At 45.5% G+C, this 19,687-nt stretch overlaps 1 pseudogene; it reads left to right on the plus strand.

The window, feature by feature from the left end:
• Nucleotides 1–19,687, plus strand: part of LOC141157731 (meiotic recombination protein DMC1/LIM15 homolog) — a 157,320-nt pseudogene that overhangs the window by 127,771 nt on the left and 9,862 nt on the right.

Below are 19,687 nucleotides of genomic sequence, written 5' to 3' on the forward strand. Positions count from 1 at the left end.
GCTGTCGTTCCATAAAGGGAGATGGAAAACGAAGGAACAAAATAAAAATAAATATAAAAAGTACCCCCATGTAGAAAATAGCCCGTAATAACCTCTGTCAATGCATGGGTGTACACACTTATCTGTTACTTATATGTAGTCAGAGGTGTGCCTGGTAAACTCCTTAAAAATTTTACATTTTGTTACTAACCTGGGGTCCTCTCTGTGCTCTGTAAACAACTGATGAGGGAGAGAGGTACCGCCCTTTTAATCTGTAGGTTTCCTGTCCTTGAAGGGCAGATCCCATCTCTCTCCGTGGTGCCGTCATGGGCTCTGAGAAATGCCGTTATCGGTAAGTAACTACGTATTATTTTTTTTCCACATTACAAAAATTCCTGTGAAGCACCTGAAGGGTTAATAAACTTCTCGATTGTGGTATGAGCACCTTGAGGGGTGCAGTTTTTAGAATGGTATCACTTTTGGGTATTTTCTGTCTTAAAGGCCCCTCAAAGTCTCTTCAAATGTGACGTGGTCCCTAAAAAAATGAGAAATCGCTAGTCAACTTTTAACCCTTATAACTTACTAACAATAAAAACTTTTGGTTCCAAAAATGTGCTGATGTAACGTAAACCTGTGGGAAATGTTATTTATTAACTATTTTGTGTGACATATCTCTAATTTAACGACATGAAAATTGCAAAATTTTCACAATTTTCACCAAATTGCCGTTTTTTTTTCACAAATAAACACAAGTCATATCGAAGAAAGTTTACCACTATCGTGAAGTACAATATGTCACAAAAAAGCAATCTCAGAATCAGTGGGATCCGTTGAAGCGTTCCAGAGTTATTACTTCATAAAGTGACAGTGGTCAGAATTGTAAGAATTGGCCTGGTCATTAATGTGCAAACCACCCTCGGGGGTAAAGGGGTTAAGCCCATGTTGATTATATAACTGCATCTTGAATATCTTTTTGTAACCAACTGAAATGCCAAGACTTGTGTCACTGTCCAAATAATTCTGGACCTAACTGAATGTACACTATGATGGCAATAAAACACTAAATTGCTAAGAGCTAAGCAACAGCTGGTATATTTTCTTAAATCATTGTTTTTATCATAGGTGAACATCAGATGGAGTTTATGGATTATGTGGCTGCTAAATTTCATGAAGAAGCTGGTATTTTTAAGCTTTTGGTAAACAAAAAGATTACAAATAAGTATCTGTCTAATCTATTTATCTATGAAATCTATCTGTCTGGTAGGTTCCCAAAAATAGGTTGCCACGCAGTCGAAAGGTGGCTGTTTCCATTAATAGTTTAAAAATTCACTAAAAACTTATTGTTATGGCCACATGTTATACTGAGTCATTTTTGTAGTGCAAATGATTGATTTCTATCTACTACTTAGCTCGCAACAGCTTCAGTAAAAAAGCATACATTGATTTATCAATGTTGAACACAACTCAATGATTAGCAGCATTAGAAACCCCTTAGGGTATGGGCCCAAGATCAGGCTGTATCAGCATTTTGGATGCATCGTATTTTCGCTGCGTCCGATCGCGCAGATAAATCCGCATGTGTTCATTGAACACATGCGGAGTTACCTTATCCTGTACATTCTATTGTGGAAATTTCTGTTGCTGAGACTAGCATTTCCACAACAGAAATTGACATGCTGTGGCTTGTAAATCCACGCCGCGGGTGAGTTAACGCGGCATCAAATAGAAGCACTGTGGGCACGGGATTTATAGAAATCCCATCCACTGTGCTTCTACTCTAGAACGCAGCATTTTGGACGCAGCGCAGGTGAGCTGCATCCAAAACGCTGCTATTACGGATCCTGGGTGCGCAGCCTTATTCACACATTGCAATAGAAAAAAATGTAACCCCTTTTTGACTTAACTCATTTTTGATTTTGTGCTTTTCTTTGAGGTAGGGAATGTGTAAAATTAGATAAATGATGATGCTGCAAACATATCAGAGGTGGTAGATGAACAGGATTCAAGAGGGTTGAACCTTTTAGAAAGTGACAAACTCTGTTACCTCAGAGCCAAAAAGTTGGGTCCCTTCTACTCGGGATGGAAATCCCAGAGTGGGGATTGAATATCATTTTTACTGTCTGAACCTGTGAGGCTTTGTCATTCTATAATGTTGAGTGTTTCTTTAAGGTTGAGGTCAGATGGCCGTTAGGGTTATCCAAGAGAATCAGGCCATTTATGCAAATGACACTTGGTGATCAGAGTGTCAGCATTGTGTGATCCGATACGAGAGAGAATCGGAGCAATCTGTGAGGAGAAGTGACGTGCCCCCTGGGCCGTGTGTGCACGCATTGGGGTTACCCGGAGCCGGGTCTCTGGGGGTTGTAGTCTCCGTCGCGGCGACCCGGTCCCGTGGCTCAGGGTGGTCAAACCAGTGGCAGTCTTTTATATGTTTTAGGTTAATGTCCGACTACGCCACCCGTGGATTGCGGTCAGGGTGTACCGCCGCTGCGAGGCAGACCGCTGAGGCTGGTGTTGTGTGCGCAGCAGAGAATGGGACAACTCCCCACGGAAGGAGTATAGCCTCAGCGCAGTGAGTGTGGATGATGAGAGTGATGGTGCACGGGTGTAGCGTCTGTCTGCACTCTTCCTGGCTACCTTGCTGTAAGCGAGTGGAAGTAGCCCACGTCCCTGAGCATACCGTGTAGTGCTCACCCGTATGGCTGGTGACTTGGGGCCTTCTGATAGCCTCTGCTCCTCGATGGCGGTGCTGGTCCCATGCTCGTGACTGAGCCTCCGGGCTTCTATGGCCAGAGGACCTGGAATCCCCTGCCGACTGGTTTCTGCTGCTGGACTTAGAGATCCTCACAGCCTCGGACTCCGTTGTCCGGTAGTAGTGTCTTCAGCCAGGGCGAGCTATATCTGCTTCCAGTCCCTGGCACTCAGCTCCTGCTCCTACAGAGTTCCTAGCTGTTGCTTTCCCTGTGTCTGCAACTTCACTCTCTACTCTCTCTGGAGCTTCACTTTCTCCTCTAACCCCGCCCGAGATCCAGTTTATATAGGGCAGGTTCCTCCCCTATCTGGTCTGGGACAGGAGGTGTTGCATGTTCAAGGGCTCCTGACCAGGGAACCTCCCACTTGCTCTCAGACGTGATATTTCTATCACTGTGGCAACCAGACCCCTCTGGTGCCACATTCCCCCCTAGTGAAATTTAGTACTCTGGGACTAAACACATTTTTGAAACATAATATAACAGGGTATAAACAATAATACAACAACATATGTACAAGAAGTTTAGTCTTTAGAGGTCACTTGCGCGTCCGTGACCGGGTGTCCATGTCACTCAACGAGGTGAAGTCTTGCACGGTTCGGGGACCTGTCCAAAGCAAACCCCAAATGTTGGCCCTGGGCGTGGCTGCAAGGTGAAGCGAACTACTTTGGACCACATGGGGCCACGCCAGACAGGTTTTTCTTCCGTGGCCGTCTTCGCAAGAGGCACCAAGTGCAACTATTTACAATGTAGTTCCGGTTATTCAGCGTCCATAACCTGACAGTCCAAATAAACCTGCAGGGTAACTAGAGGAACATAATTAATAAACAGGCAACAAAAACATAAACCATTTTCAGCATTTGCAATTTACAGGTTAATCCACATTCTAGATTCTCCAGCGAGCGGGCATCTGTCCTCTAGTGCTCCTGGTGGACCTACGTAACCCACTATCTTGCTCTGCACTACAGGGTGTAGGAGGTGTTGCGGGTAGGCCTGGCAGCTTCCTGCGTACTCTTTGGCTTACTAGGGGCACGACAGGCTCACTACTAGCAGAGGGTTGATTCTCCTGAGCTGCTGGTATGGATTCTTCTGCCTCCTGGGCCGGCTGCTCTTCCGACACTCCCTGTTCTTCTGTAGGCCCTTGAGGGGCTGGCTGGAGAAAGGTGAGGACAGGTACCACGACTGAGCTGTTGATCTGAGTCCAGGATCGGGGAAAGTCTCCGAGTACGGTACTGATCATTTCTTCCCTTTCCTCTGCGGGTTGAGAGTTCTCTTAATCTTCGTCAGTGCTTTGCAACTGCTCGGGACACTTTTTCAGGTGGTCTCTGGAGACAATGGCCGTGGTTTCTCCTCCATCCTTACTGATTATACAGATTTTTGGATTCTCATGGCGTGAAGGCAGTACGGTGTACGGTTCTTTCTCCCACTGATCATCCAACTTATGGAGCCGCCTCTTTCTCTTCAAGACCTGCTCTCCAGGTACCAGGGGAACAGCGGGAGCATGCTGGTTATAAGTCTTCTCTTGCCTTTCTCTTGCTTGATACAGACTTCGCTCGACGCTCTCTTGAACTTTCCGGTACTACTGCTGCCGTTCTGTATCCCAGTCTGCCTCTGGCGAGGTGTCCTCTGGTGTCAGGACTCCCATATCCAGGTCAATAGGCAGCTTACCAGGTCTTGCTCTCATTAGGTAAGCCAGGGTACAGTTGGTGGAACTTACTGGGATGTGGTTATACAGGTCCACCAGATCAGGCAGTTTCCCAGGCCACAGATTACGTTCTTCCAGGGGCAACGTTTTTAGCAAGTCTATCACCACCTGGTTCATTTTTTCACATAGTCCGTTGATCTGAGGGTGATAGGGCGTTGTTCTTATCTTCCTGCAGCCATACCAGTTGCAGAACTCCTGGAAGACCTCCGCTTCGAAGGCTGGTCCTTGGTCCGTCAACACTTGCTCCGGATACCCGTGTGGATGGCAGAAGTGCAGCTGGAAGGCTCTGGCTGCTGTTTGAGCTGTCAAGTCTTTGACAGGGACCACCACCAGGAACCGGGAGTAGTGATCTACGATGGTGAGGGCGTAGATGTACCCAGATCTGCTCGGAGCCAGTTTCACATGGTCCAGAGCTACCAGCTCCAGTGGCTGCCTGGTGATGTTGGGCTGCAGAGGAGTCTTCTGGCTGGCACAGTCCTTCCTTTTTAGGTTGCACGGGCCACAGTCTCTGCACCATCTCTCGATGGCTCCTCTCATGCCTACCTAGAAGAACCGTCCACGCAACAGGAACTCCAGCTTCTTCCATCCGAAGTGCCCTGCCCCGTCGTGGTATGCCTCCAGAACCATAGCCGCGTCTCGTCTCGGGACAACTACCTGCTAGGTCAGCTCATGTGTTCGGGAGTTGACCACTCTCCGGCACAGCTTCTCTTTGTAAAGAAACAGCTTACTTTTCTCTTTCCACAGTTGCTTGGTCTCCTCCGGAGCGTCTGGGTCAAGGCGGGCATCAGCCTGTGTCAGCATTTCCTTCACCAGACGGACGGCGGGGTCACTGTCTTGCGTCTCCGCCCAGCCGTAGTGGGGTAAGGGATTGAACGTAGCAGAGTGCCTGTCCCTTACACGGTGAGAATACTAGGTAATCCCATGACGGTGGTACGCCGGGAGTTCGATCTCTTCTAGTTCTTCTAGATCTTCTCCTCTGTCCAGTAAGTTTGGCATCCTGGACAGGGCATCCGCGTTGGCATTTGAGCGTCCCGCCCGGTATTTGATGGTGAATTCATAGTTGGACAGGCGGGCCATCCATCTCTGCTCCAGGGCACCTAGTTTTGCAGTGTTCAGGTGTGTCAACGGGTTGTTATCCGTGTACACGGTGAACTTGGAAGAGGCAAGGTAATTCTTGAAACGTTCGGTCACTGCCCACACCACTGCCAGGAACTCTAGCTTGAAGGAGCTATAATTCTCAGGGTTCCTTTCTGTGGGCCTTAGTTTCCAGCTGGCGTAAGCGATTACCCGTTCTCTCCCCTGCTGAATCTGGGACAGTATGGCTCCTAGCCCGATGTTGCTTGCGTCCATGTGGAGGATAAAGGGCTGGCCGTAGTCAGGGTACGCCAGGACTTCATCCCCCGTGAGGGCCATCTTCAGCTGGCGGAAGGACTCCTCTTCCAGCTTTTCCCACCTGAAGGGTGGCTTCTGGGTTTTGGCCTTCCTGGACTGGCCTATCAGGAGGTCCTGCATAGGAGCTGCCATTCTGGTGAAACCGGGAATGAATCTTCGGTAGTAGCCTACCAACCCGAGGAACTGCCGTACTTCCTTTACGCTGGAGGGTCTTGGCCAGTCCTTAATCACGGTGATCTTATCGGGGTCGGGAGCCACTCCGTCAGCACTCACCACGTGTCCCAGATACTGTACTTTTGGTTTCAGTAGATGAGACTTGTAGGGTTTCACCTTTAGGCCGTAGCTTGCCAGGACGTCAAACACTTCTGCCAGGTGTTTCAGATGGTCCTCGTAGGTCTTGCAATAAACGATGACATCGTCCAGGTATAACAGGACCGTCTCGAAATTCCGGTGTCCCAGACAGCATTCCATCAACCGCTGGAAGGTCCCCGGTGCGTTGGAGAGCCCGAACGGCATACAGTTGAATTCACTGAGACCCATCGGGGTGGTAAACGCGGTCTTCTCCTTGTCCGCCTCTGCTACAGGAACCTGCCAGTACCCGCTAGTAAGATCCAAAGTGGAGAAGAAGCTAGCAGATTTTAATGCAGCTAAAGATTCTTCTATCCTAGGTAACGGGTACGCATCTTTGTGTGTGATTCGGTTGACCTTTCTGTAGTCTACACACATTCTCATGGTGTTGTCTTTCTTTTTCACTAGAACTAGTGGAGCTGCCCATGGGCTACAGCTGACCCTGATTACCCCAGCCTCCTTCATGTCTCGCAACATCCCCTTTGCATGCTGATAGTGTGCAGGGGGTACAGGTCGGTATCTTTCTTTTATGGGTGGATGGTCTCCTGTGGGGATGTGATGTTCTACCCCCTTTACTCGCCCGAAGTCTAGCAGGTGTTTACTAAAGACTCTTTCGTACTCCTGAACCACCCGGTAGACTCCCTGTTTTTGGTGTGATGGAGTGGAGTCAGTACCCAAATGCAGCTGCTGACACCAGTCCTCCATATGTTTCTTAGAGCCGTTACCTTCCTCTGATTGAGACGGAGGTAAGAGTTCTACGGCCTTTACAGAATTTTGGTTTATGGTGAACAATTTGGCTAGCGTGGCATACCGGGGCAGGTATACTTCTCTCTCCCCGATATTTAAGATGCGGACAGGCACCCTCCCATGGCGTACATCGACCACCCCCCGTGCTGTCAAAATGGTGGGCCTACTGTCCGAGTAGACGGGTTCGACCATTGCTTGGTAGTCTCTGCCTCTTAGACCAATAGCTGCCCGTCACCATATCATCATCTCACTTTTCGGGGGCATGGCAATAAGGAACGGGTCACACATTCTCATGCTACCAATCTCACCACCAGATAGTTCCACCTGTTGCCGTTTCATCAACGCCCGGATCTCCTTTTGTAGGACACGCTGCTGGCTGGAACTGGCGTTCATGGCAACCTGCTGTAAAATGAGAATTATCTCTGCAAGACAATTTTCAATCACGTTAGTACCCAAGCTTATTTTAGGGTGACTCTCACGACGGTCAATGTCCACAATAATCAGTCCTTGTGCCGCCAGTTCAACTTTACCGATTTTAATGGTCACCTCTTTGAATCCCACCTGCAGCACGGGCTGACCATTGCTGGCGATGATACTCAGGTCGTCATCTGGGTAGCGGGTTATGTCCGAGTCATTCCAGTACCGCTTAAAGAGCACATAAGGGATGGTAGTCACCTGTGACCCGGTGTCTAGTAGGGCAATCATAAGAATGCCATCCAGTACCACAGGCAAGACTGGACGTCCCCCTACGTATTTATCACGCCAGTTCGATGGGCCTGATGATCTTATACATGGGGGTTGGCCCTCTGCCCCAGGTTGTGCCCGTTTAAATGACAGTACCTTGCCATATGTCCTGGTTGATTGCAGCGGCGGCTGATGGGTTGCCCGTCCTCGTTGTATTGGTCGCTGGGTCTTCCTCTGGACGATGGGATCCTCCTCTGTCGGCACCACGGGACGTCCTCCGGTCCGGATGCCAGCTGGATCTTTCCTGGAGGAGAGACCTGTAAAGACTGCACAGTTCTGGTTAGCGCGGCAACGCTTTTGGTTAGCTCTTGGACCTGATGGTGCAGGTCTGTAGCCGGGTTGTTGTCCAAAGCCTGCGCATCAGCTCCCACAGGCCCTGCAGACAAGGGCGCTGCCTCCTTGGGATAAGTGATAGCGGGGCGCCTTTGGGTTACAGTGCCACCCGGTGCCGGTTCTCGGAGCACCCGGATGGCTCTGTCCTTGAACTGTGCAAAATCTAAATCAGGGTCCTGTAGGGCCATTGCCCGCAACTGGGTTTGGTGGGCATTGGACAGTAGACCCTCTATGAATTGTTCAGTCAACAGCTTATCTTCATTCCGCACGCTGTCAGGGTCTGCCTGCTTAATGGCTCTCAGGGCCTCCTGAAAGTTCAAAGCATAGTCCCTTATACTTTCTTGTGCCCGTTGCTTGCACCCGTAAAATCTTAGTTTAAACTCTGCTGAGGTGCGGGTATCAAAAGTGTCCTTTAGACGGGCCAGTATTTCTCTGACAGTCCCCTTCTCCCGTGGTGGCCAGGACTTAACCTCCCTTTGGGCTGCTCCGATTAACTGGCCCACCAAGATGCTCACTTTTTGCTCTTCTGTCAGGGGGTATACTTGGAAGAGGCTTTAGCCTTTCCTTAAAGTCACTTAGGGTGTGTGACTCCCCTGAGTACTGGGGTAGCCATGCCGCTCCGGGGATATATGGCATCGTGAACGGCATCACTGCGGCAGCAGCCGCGCTGGCGGTGGGAGCTCCCTCCATTCCTGGTATCTTCCGCCCCCCTAGTTAACCGTGGCCTACCTCTTGTTGCTCTTCCTCCGTCGGCCGCGGCTCCGCAAGTGATCGTCGGGGTTGAGGACCTTGCGTCGCGTGCTGATGACGTCGGCGTCCGCTGTGCTCCTTCCAGGACCTTGCGCAGCGTCCGTGCGTAAGGCGGGGCTTCAGCTCTCGCGCGCTTTCGTTGTCCACGCCCCTCTTCTTCCCGCGCGGCGTCCCGAAGATGGCGCCTAATGGCGGGAAAACGACTGCGGATGGCGGGAAAACTGCTGCGGATGGCGGGAAACTTCACCACGGCAGGTATGACAGTCTTTTGAAGGCACGCAGTACCCGGTGGTTGCGGGCACAAAATCCTGCCGACTACGCCAAAGTTGACGCGCCCCCTGGGCCGTGTGTGCACGCATGGGGGTTACCCGGAGCTGGGTCTCTAGGGGTTGTAGTCTCCGTGGCGGCGACCCGGTCAAACCAGTGGCAGTCTTTTATATGTTTTAGGTTAATGTCCGACTACGCCACCCGTGGATTGCGGTCAGGGTGTACCGCCGCTGCGAGACAGACCGCTGAGGCTGGTGTTGTGTGTGCAGCAGAGAATGGGACAACTCCCCACGGGAGGAGTATAGCCTCAGGGCAGTGAGTGTGGATGACGGGAGTGATGGTGCACGGGTGTAGCTGGAATGACTCAGAGTCTTTGCAGTGCAGTACAGGGTCTTTACTGATGATGATAAGGCGGACCCTCCCGGGAGTACTGGCTAGCATAAGAGGCCGGGTCAGTCTGTGAACAAACAGGAGTTCCCCTGGCCAGGTGGAGTTGTAGGCCTCCCCGTCTGTCTGCACTCTTCCTGGCTACCTTGCTGTAAGCGTGTGGAAGTAGCCCACGTCCCTGAGCGTACCGTGTAGTGCTCACCCGTATGGCTGGTGACTTGGGGCCTTCTGATATCCTCCGCTCCTCGATGGCGGTGCTGGTCCCTTGCTCGTGACTGAGCCTCCGGGCTTCTATGGCCAGAGGACCTGGAATCCCCTGCAGCTGGTTTCTGCTGCTGGACTTAGAGATCCTCACAGCCTCGGACTCCGTTGTCCGGTAGTAGTGTCTTCAGCCAGGGCGAGCTATATCTGCTTCCAGTCCCTGGCACTCAGCTCCTGCTCCTACAGAGTTCCTAGCTGTTGCTTTCCCTGTGTCTGCAACTTCACTCTCTACTCTCTCTGGAGCTTCACTTTCTCCTCTAACCCCGCCCCAGATCCAGTTTATATATGGCAGATTCCTCCCCTATCTGGTCTGGGACAGGAGGTGTTGCATGTTCAAGGGCTCCTGACCAGGGAACCTCCCACTTGCTCTCAGACGTGATATTTCTATCACTGTGGCAACCAGACCCCTGGGGTGCCACAGAAGATGGAGAACAAAATTTCTCCATCCTCTCCATTATCAGTGCTCGGAAATCGGACTGCATCCATAACAAGGAAAGGTAGAGGGCACCACCATAAATAAAGTCGGGATCTACTTATCACATACCCAGTGCAGAACATGGAAAAAGCAAAGAAAAAGAAGGTATGCGAAGACAAGGAACACCTGACTAAAATATATATTTATTTATTAAATGACACCCAAGGCCAAAACAAAGAAATATTAAAAAACACTTAAAAAGTAAAAATGGCCATAACAGTATAACAAAGCAAAAAACAACACCTGTTCACACCTATTTCTTGTTTTGGAAGTGCCGTCAGTTTTTTCTGTTTCTATGTATAAACTTTGACTGAGCACTCCGCTTCTATGTCACAGGCGATTTTAATTGCAGCAGGATCTTATTATCCCGCACACAAGCAGACATAGTCACTTAGAGATGAGTTTACATTGATAGGGTCCTGGTATTTTTGAGAAACGCCTTACCGTGGCTACCAGGTACACATGAATTGGCCAATTTATGCACTAAGATTTCTCACTTATTTCTATTTTCCCAAAGCAGTAATGCTATTCATATTTCTTATATTTCATGTTTGTATACTTAGCTTCCCAGTGTGCTGCTTTGTTTGTTAATTAACAACAGTATAACGGACCACAACACTATAGTGTTGAAGTCTAATCCACCCGTCTGTAAGATGGTACATAAGGTACCAATGATCAGTAAGCCAAATGTTATGGCCATTTGTGCTTTTTTTTAAGTATTTTTAATATGTCTTTGTTCTGGCTTGTGTGTCATTTAATAAATAAATATATATTTTAGTCAGGTTATCCTTGTCTTTGTACACCTTCTTTTTGCTTGTTTTTTCCATAATCGGACTGCATCCGAATCAGATATCATTTCAGTGTAGTCTGATGGTTTCCATGCACTCATTGCCTTGCAGCGCCAAGTGTGATCCAAATATCACTTCAAACTTGGACATGCTGCAATTTTTTTCCTCGGACCAAGCAAAAAATTGGACCTGTGTGCGGCCTCATAGACTAACATTGGTCCGAGTGCAACCTGATGTTTTGTTGGATCGCGCTCAGACAGTGGTGTCAGCGATCCCTAAGCCATTCATGCAGAGATTAAAGTATGCTGTTGGTTGAACTGTTGTTTAACAAACTGTTGTAATACCGACAGTGCCATATACATCTTAGTCCATATTGCCCATTCAACTTGGCCATATATATATATGTTCAGTGACAATGGGCACAAAACAAAAATTATTTCTGAAAATATTCTTTCAACAAAAGGTCTTTTATGAATGATTGATCTTTCATTGAACAAAAGATCTTCTTCCAACTTTCAGCCTAAGACTATTTGGTCAGTATTCGGTCAGTATTTTTTCTCAGGAGTGGGAGACGAAACCAGGAGTGGGTGATAAATGCAGAATTGGTGACTTGTTTCTGTCATACCTTTTCTCTGATTGTTCCTCGCCTGGTTTTGGCTCCCACTCCTGAGAAAAAAATACTGACCAATTACTGATAGTGGGGCCATGGGCTAATAAACAGAACTGACTTCATTTCAAATGATGATACTCTTTGTTTGTTTGGTTAAAACAATAGTTCGTTCTTCCGTATTTTCCTGAGGAATGATCGTTTTGGTTGAAAGAATTAATTTTCATTGACTTTAAAGCGAATATGTCACCAGATTTTTGACACCACACGTGAGAGCAGCAAAATGTACAATAGAGCGAGCCAAAGACCGTTTCCAGCGATGTGTCCCTTACATGGCTGCTTGCCGTAGTTTTGATAATCTTCTACAGATAACAGTGATTTTATCACTAGAGGACTAGTAAACTTGCTGTCATGTAGTCCGCCATATTCAGGATCTCTGTATAACCCCGCCCTACCACTGATTGCTAGCTTTCTGCCTATGCACAGTTTACACGGAAAGCTGCCAATCAGTGGTGTGAGCGGATTATACAGAGCTCAGCATTCAGGTAACTGGTAGATCTGCAGCAGATAAAACTGTGATTTTAGCAAAATTGCACCATGCAACCCAATAAGTGACGCATCGTTACAATCAGGGTCTCTGCCTCTACATCATGCTGCTCTGACAGATTCCCGTTAAAGCGAATATGGCAGCAGGATTTACCCCTATTTACTGATTACAGAGCTGCATTTGTCATTTCACACTAATTTCTAGCGACCCCAATGTTTAGGCAAGTTCTTAGCACAATCAGAAAATCACTTTATTATTATTGTGGTGCTAGATATTATAATTAGCTGGACTAGTCTAAGAGGCATGCACTTAGGCCCCTATTCATCATTGTTAAAGGGAATCTGTCACCCCCTGGGACCTATCGGACCTCTAATATGGGCATACAGGTGATAGAAATGTAAATCTATTGTCACGCCAGGTGTGGGAAAGACTTAGTGCAACACTGAGGGAAGAGGGAAAGGGAGCCCAGACACTAGGGTAAGGGGGAAGTGGAGACCTCCTAGTCTAGTCTAGTGTCACCTTGTCTCAACTACCATCCCTATATTGCCTCTACAGCAATTGCTGCACACATGCCTCGCCCTGTCTTTCCCTGGCTTATGGCTAAGGCTAGGGATGGGAGGAGATGAGCACTAGTCGATCTCAGCTAAACACTATAGAAAACAAGGGTAGACAAACAGTGGGGATTGCTTAGCTTTATACGACTCCAAATGTGCACACGGACTCAAGCTTCAGAGAGGACGAAGCACTGCTCCTGCCAAAACCTCACAAGTAGAAATGAATATAGCCGACACCTCCCTCTCAGACACACCAGGTATATATACACCCAGGCCAGGAGCTAATTAGCAAGAGGGAGGTACTGCAACTGCACGGCGACTGTCTGTCACCTCTGATATACCTGTGACATCTATACATACCTGTATGGCCCATATTAGAGGTCTGCTTGTTTTGAAATATCCTTTTATGAAATTTGTTTTCCTATGCTTGGCATCCGGGGGACGCCAAGAATTCCCTGCATACTTACTTGGAGACGCCAAGAAATCCCCACCTACCTACTTAATTTACATATTCCCCCCTCCTCTGCCATCCCGTGCATGTCACAGGGCCCTGTGATGTGCAGTCTAAGTCTGCATATCCCCCGCATGCGCAATGCGCCTATAACGTAAGGCGTATTTTTTTTTCTCTCGGCCCTATTTTACACTGCTGGGCTCTAGTGCACAGTTTACTTACAATGGTAAAGTATACACTAAAAAGGTAAAAGACAGAATTTAACTGAATCCTTCAACAGATTGAATGCTCATAATGCAAAATAAATGGCAACGAATTTTCAGCCATGTCAGACTATTAAGCAATTTCTATATCCACCGCTCACATTTTCACCATTTTTCTGTTACAATATATATTAATTTGAGACCATGCATTGCCATTTTTTACAGTATGCATTTTTTTTTTGACACTTCACAGACTGTAGAAGTGAAATCCTATGTTTTGAATATTTAACTTCTAGTTTTTGAAAATAAAAAGAAGTTATTTTTAACTTATTTAAAGGCTATGCTAACTTTGTCAGTAATGTTCAGGCTATGATCAATTTCTGATCTTGATTTCAGATTATTGATTCAATAATGGCTCTCTTCCGAGTGGATTTTAGTGGGCGTGGAGAGTTGGCTGAAGACAGCAGAAACTAGCTCAGATGCTGTCTAGGCTTCAGAAAATTTCAGAAGGTGAGTTTCCTAAATTAATAACATTTTGTTATTTTGAAAGACAGCAATCACTTCAACAAGCACCTTGCCAAATACTGTCTGCTTTTGTATACAGGATTTATAAGCAAATACTCATACATATGGTGGTATCATGTCACAAGGCAAAATTGATAACTATGTGGCTTGGTGAACAAAACATTGAAATTTTGGATAATTGACCAGGAAACTTCCCAGATCTCAATCACGTTGAGTTGGACTGTGGTCAAGCAAAAAATGGGTGGACAAACAAAAACACCAAAATCGTGATAAAGCACTGATTAGACAAAAATGGGCTGTCATCAGTCAGGATTTGGCCCAGAAAATGATATCCAGCTACCAGAGTGAAGGGCAGATATCTTTAAAAATAACGATCAACCCTGTAAATTTTATGCGTTTGCATAAACTTGATGTATTTGTCAATAAAAGTTAAAAATGTATAAAATGCTGATAATTGTACGTCAGTAACCATAGAAATATCCAACTAAAAGATCTAAAAACACCAGAATTTGTCAGTCTTAAACATTTGGCCGCAACTTTATTTTCATGTGGCACCTGTAACAGCTTATTCTGCAGCCCATTCTTTAAAGCGATTCTGTCAGCACCGAATGACTGTTCAAACCAAGTACAGGCTCTCAGTGCTTCACGGCGGGGCCAATCATTTAAATACACCTTCTCACCTGTTTGGTTTTCATCTATAGGCTGGTCTTCTTTGGCTCTATGAAGGCTGAGCTGTCAATCAAAGAAGAGGGGGACATACAGGGGCAGATACAGGGAAAAACAAGCAGATGGGAAGGTGTACAAGTATTTAAATGATTAGCCCCGCCGTAATGCACCGAGCGGCGGGACTTAGTTTGAACAGTCATTCTGTGCTGTCCGTTCAAGGTCTCATGCAGACAAGAATATTATATAAACATGTGCTATCCAAGCTAAAATTGCCACACGTATATAAAAAACGGACACAGAGAGGGCATATGGATGACAATATGGATGAAAATTGGACGATTTTTCCTATGCTTTTTTAAACTCTGGTTAAGGGCTCGCTCACATGAACGTATAACACGGCCGAGTGCTAGCCGATGTTTTATTACTTGGACCAATGTTATACTGTGGGGCAGTGCACTCAGATGTCATCCGAGTACAGTCCTACATCCATGGACACAAACAATGGAGAGGATGGAGAAATTACGTTCTCCATCTTCTCCACCCCTGTGATCCGATTCTCGCATGGGAGATAATCGCATTACACTTAGATTACACTCTCCTGAGTACACCGATACCTCATATGTGGAGGAAAACTACTTTTGAGGCACAGTGCAAAGCCCAGAAGGGAAGAAGCGCCATGTTGGAGTTCAGATTTTGCTGGAATGGTTTGAGGGTGCCATGTCACATTGACAGAGCCCCTGAGGTGTCAGAACAGCGGAAACACTCCATAATTGATGTCATTTTACAAACTACATCTCTCAATGAATTCATCTAGGGGGTGCAGTGAGCATGTTGACACCACATGTGCCTCACAGAAATTTATATCATTGGGTGGTGAAGGATGAAAAATTACATTTTTACCGCTGAACTGTTTTAGCCCCAAATTTTTAATTTTTATAAGGGCTAATAGGAAAAAATGGACATCTCAGTTTGTTGTACAATTTCTCCTGAGTATGCGAATACCTTACATGTAATCGGGAATTTGAGGCACAGTACAAAACTAAGAAGGGAATGAGTGCCATAATTTAGTGCAGATTTTACTGCCATGATTTTTAGGTGCCATGACCCACTGGGAAAGTGGACTTTGAGGGGGCCTACATATTGGAAATTCCCCAAAAGTGATACCATTTTAAAAACCGCACCCCTCAAATACTTTAAAACTGTTGTTAGGAAATTTTTTAACCCTTCAATTGCTACACAGAAATTAATGCAAAGTGAAAAAAAAAATTCAATTAAATTTTACCACTAAAATCTTGCTTTAGCCCCAAATTTCTCACTTTTGCAAGAGGTAACACCAAAAAGTAGACCCTACAGTTTGTTACCCACTTTCTTACAAATGCGTCGATTCCACACATGTAGTCAAAAAGTTCTGTTTGGACAAACGGCAGAGCTCGGAGTGGAAGGAGCAATATTTGAATTTTGGAACACAAATTTGGCTGAAAGTGATGGTGGGCACCATGTCGAATTTGCAGGGCTCCTAAGGTGCCTAAACAGCAGAAATCCCCAGATAACTGATCCCATTTTGGAAACTACACCCTCAAGCATTTTATCTAGGGGTATAGTGAGAATTTTTAACCTACAGGTACGACACAGAATTTGATAACATTAGGTGATCATATTGAAAAAGTTAATTTTTTTCACAACAATCTTGCTTTAGCCCAAAATTTCTCACTTTTGCAAGAGGTAACACCAAAAAATGGACCCTACAGTTAGTTACCCATTTTCTTATGAGCGTGGCGATACCCCATATGTACAGGTGCATCTCACTAAATTAGAATATCGTCAAAAAGTTAATTTATTTCAGTTCTTCAATACAAAAAGTGAAACTCATATTATATAGTCATTACAAACAGAGTGATCTATTTCAAGTGTTCATTTGTATTAATGTTGATGATTATGGCTTACAGCCAATGAAAACACAAAAGTCATTATCTCAGTAAATTAGAATACTTTATAACAGTTTGAAAAATGTTTTTAAAATCTGAAATGTTGGCCTACTGAAATGTATGTTCAGTAAATGCACTCAATACTTGGTCAGGGCTCCTTTTGCATCAATTACTGTATCAATGCGGCGTGGCATGGAGGCGATCAGCCTGTGGCACTGCTGAGGTGTTATGGAAGCCCGGGTTGCTTTCATAGCAGCCTTCAGCTCGTCTGCATTGTTGGGTCTGGTGTCTCTCATCTTCTTCTTGACAATACCCCATAGACTCTCTATGGGGTTAAGGTCAGGCAAGTTTGCTGGCCAATCAAGCACAGTGATACTGTTGTTTTTAAACCAGGTATTGGTACTTTTGGCAGTGTGGACAGGTGCCAAGTCTTGCTGGAGAATGACATTTCCATCTCCAAAAGCTTGTCGGCAGGGAGAAGCATGAAGTGCTCTAAAATTTCCTGGTAGACGGCTGCACCGACTCTGGTCTTGATAAAACACAGTGGACCTACACCAGCAGATGACATGGCTCCCCAAAACATCACTGATTGTGGAAACTTCACACTAGACCTCAAGCAGCTTTGATTGTGGCCTCTCCACTCTTCCTCCAGACTCTGGGACCTTGATGTCCAAATGAAATGCAAAATTTACTTTGCATTTACTTAGTGTCAATGACTGCCTTCTGGACATCTGTCAAGTCAGCAGTCTTCTCCATGATTGTGGAGCCTATTGAAACAGACTAAGGGACCTTTTTAAATGCTTAGGAAGCCTTTGCAGGTGTTTTTTGTTAATCTAATTTACTGAGTTAATGACTTTTGTGTTTTCATTGGCTGTAAGCCATAATCATCAACATTAACACAAATGAACACTTGAAATAGATCACTCTGTTTGTAATAACTCTATATAATATATGAGTTTCACTTTTTGTATTGAAGAACTGAAATAAATTAACTTTTTGATGATGTTCTAATTTAGTGAGATGCACCTGCAGTCAAAAAGTTCTGTTTAGACAAACAGTAGGGCTCAGATCGGAAGGAGCAATATTTGAATTTTGGAGCACAAATTAGCTGAAATAAATTGCGGGTGACATGTCACATTTGCAGGGCCTCTGAGGCGCCCAAACAGCAGAAGCCTCCCACAATTGACCCTATTTTGGAAACTGCACCCACAAGGATAGGGTCCATCACAGTGATCAAATGGAACCAATAGGAAAAATTCCTCCTGTTGCCATGTGACGGCCGACAGGTATCGTCATCTTTTTTCTGGAAAAGGAGACGGAGGGCCAGGGGATGGATCAGCAGGACCCAGGGAATGGCGGAGGTAGCGGGGAGGGGTTTGGGGACATCATTTCTCTCTCCTCTGACATGTATATCATGTCAGAAGAGAGAGAAATTATTTTAATAGCTGGCACACTTTTTTTTTTTTACTTGATCGCCGTTTTTCATTGAATAACAGCGATCACGTGATCGGGGACTGGAAAATATGGCCCTGATCATGTTCTCCCCAGGTAGCTGAGACCCTGGAGATTTTTGGACTCTGGGGGGCGCTATAGACCTATTCCCGATTGCCGTTTTAAAACGGCAATGAGGGAATAAGGCCCCTAAGCGGCCGCTGTTTTAATGTGTATCGGCGGTCGTTAAGGGGTTAAAGCACTGCTTTACAGCTTCCGTGCATATATTTTGTTATGTACATGAGAACAAATCCAATTTGATTCTACAATGAAATAACTTTTCTAATTGTGCCATTTATTTCTTTAGAGTACAATGTTGCTGTATTTATTACAAATCAGATGACTGCTGATCCAGGGGCCACAATGACGTAAGTTACAATTCAAGTTTGAATGGTAGAAATCACAAATTTTACGGTCACATCACTTTGATATGATCTATATCACATCATGTCACATTCAGGGAGAAAAATAAAATGGAGACACCAATATTGGTTTCCAAAAATGATGAAGAAAGGAATCCAGTAGGCAATGTGGTTTGTCCTGATGAAGAAGTCTGTGAACTTTGAAATGCGTTGATAATTAAAAAACACAATTCTCTACACGTTGCCTCTTGGATTCCTTTCTTCATCATTTTTGGAAACCAATATTGGTGTCTTCGGAGCAGAAAAGATCTATTCTCCTTTTTATCCTTCTCTCTGAATGCTTCCTTGGATCTGCAGCAGTAGTTTTCTGAACTTTTTATGGTGTTGTGGACCCACAACCTTCCTTGGTGAGCACATCTCTGCATCTACTGTTCTCCCATTCTCTATCCTTGTAAGACCCTATTTTGCGCTATTGTCGTCCAGCTTTCCTATTGGACATCATATCACATGGCATTCCCACTGATCAGCTGTTATTTGCTCTAGTGGCCACATGAATTAAACACATGTAATAATGCTGCTGGACATATTCATCAAGATTAAGAGTCCACTGCCAGGTATTGCAGAGGAGGTTCTATTCAAAAGACCCAGCATCAGCTGCTACACATTGATTGGAGCTGCACTTTGTTGCTCTGTTCCATGTGCTTACATCTGGCAGCCAACACAGCAAATAACCTATCGGTGGGAGCCCCAGGTATCAGCCACCACCGATATCATATTTATGACCTATCCTTCCGATAGGTCATCAATATGATATAACCAGACAACACCTTTACACCTGTCATGTCCAAGGATTTCAGATATGGCAAAAAAGGCAATGTTTTTTAAATCATCTTTGCGTGTGGCTGTTTATCCTTTATTTGCACCAAATTTGCTCTTTCTCCAATTTTTACTCAATTCCTCCACTTGAGTGAGAATTGCAACTTTTTAAAAACTTCTCCATCCACAAATCAAAAGTGGAAAGAGCAGCATAAAATATATAATTATAACCTCAATTTGACTGAAAAGACTCAATGTCAGGGTATTTACCGTCATCAGTGCAAAATAGGAGTACTGGTTGGCTAGGCAAAAGGGCTTTGTCAGGGAGTCCAAGAAGTATAATTTCTGTTTGTGAAGAGAGCCAAATTGGTGAATGTAAACCCGTAAGACATGCATATTGGATGGATGTAACCCTAATTATCATAAACCTATAAATATACTGAACATTATGAAGTTACTACATAGTGTGTTCCAATCTGAAAACAGAAAAAAGCATGCAGGGTATATATACAGTACATCTGTATAATACCATATGGGGACCAGTATTTTATACGTATCGCCACAGCAACAGGGGTAATTTTGTTGCAATTGTGGCATCCTATTAAAGTACTATC

Source organism: Phyllobates terribilis, unplaced genomic scaffold (assembly GCF_046119375.1).
Source record: "Phyllobates terribilis strain yellow unplaced genomic scaffold, ASM4611937v1 Scaffold_8__6_contigs__length_399053987, whole genome shotgun sequence".
Classification (NCBI taxonomy): Eukaryota; Metazoa; Chordata; class Amphibia; order Anura; family Dendrobatidae; genus Phyllobates; species Phyllobates terribilis.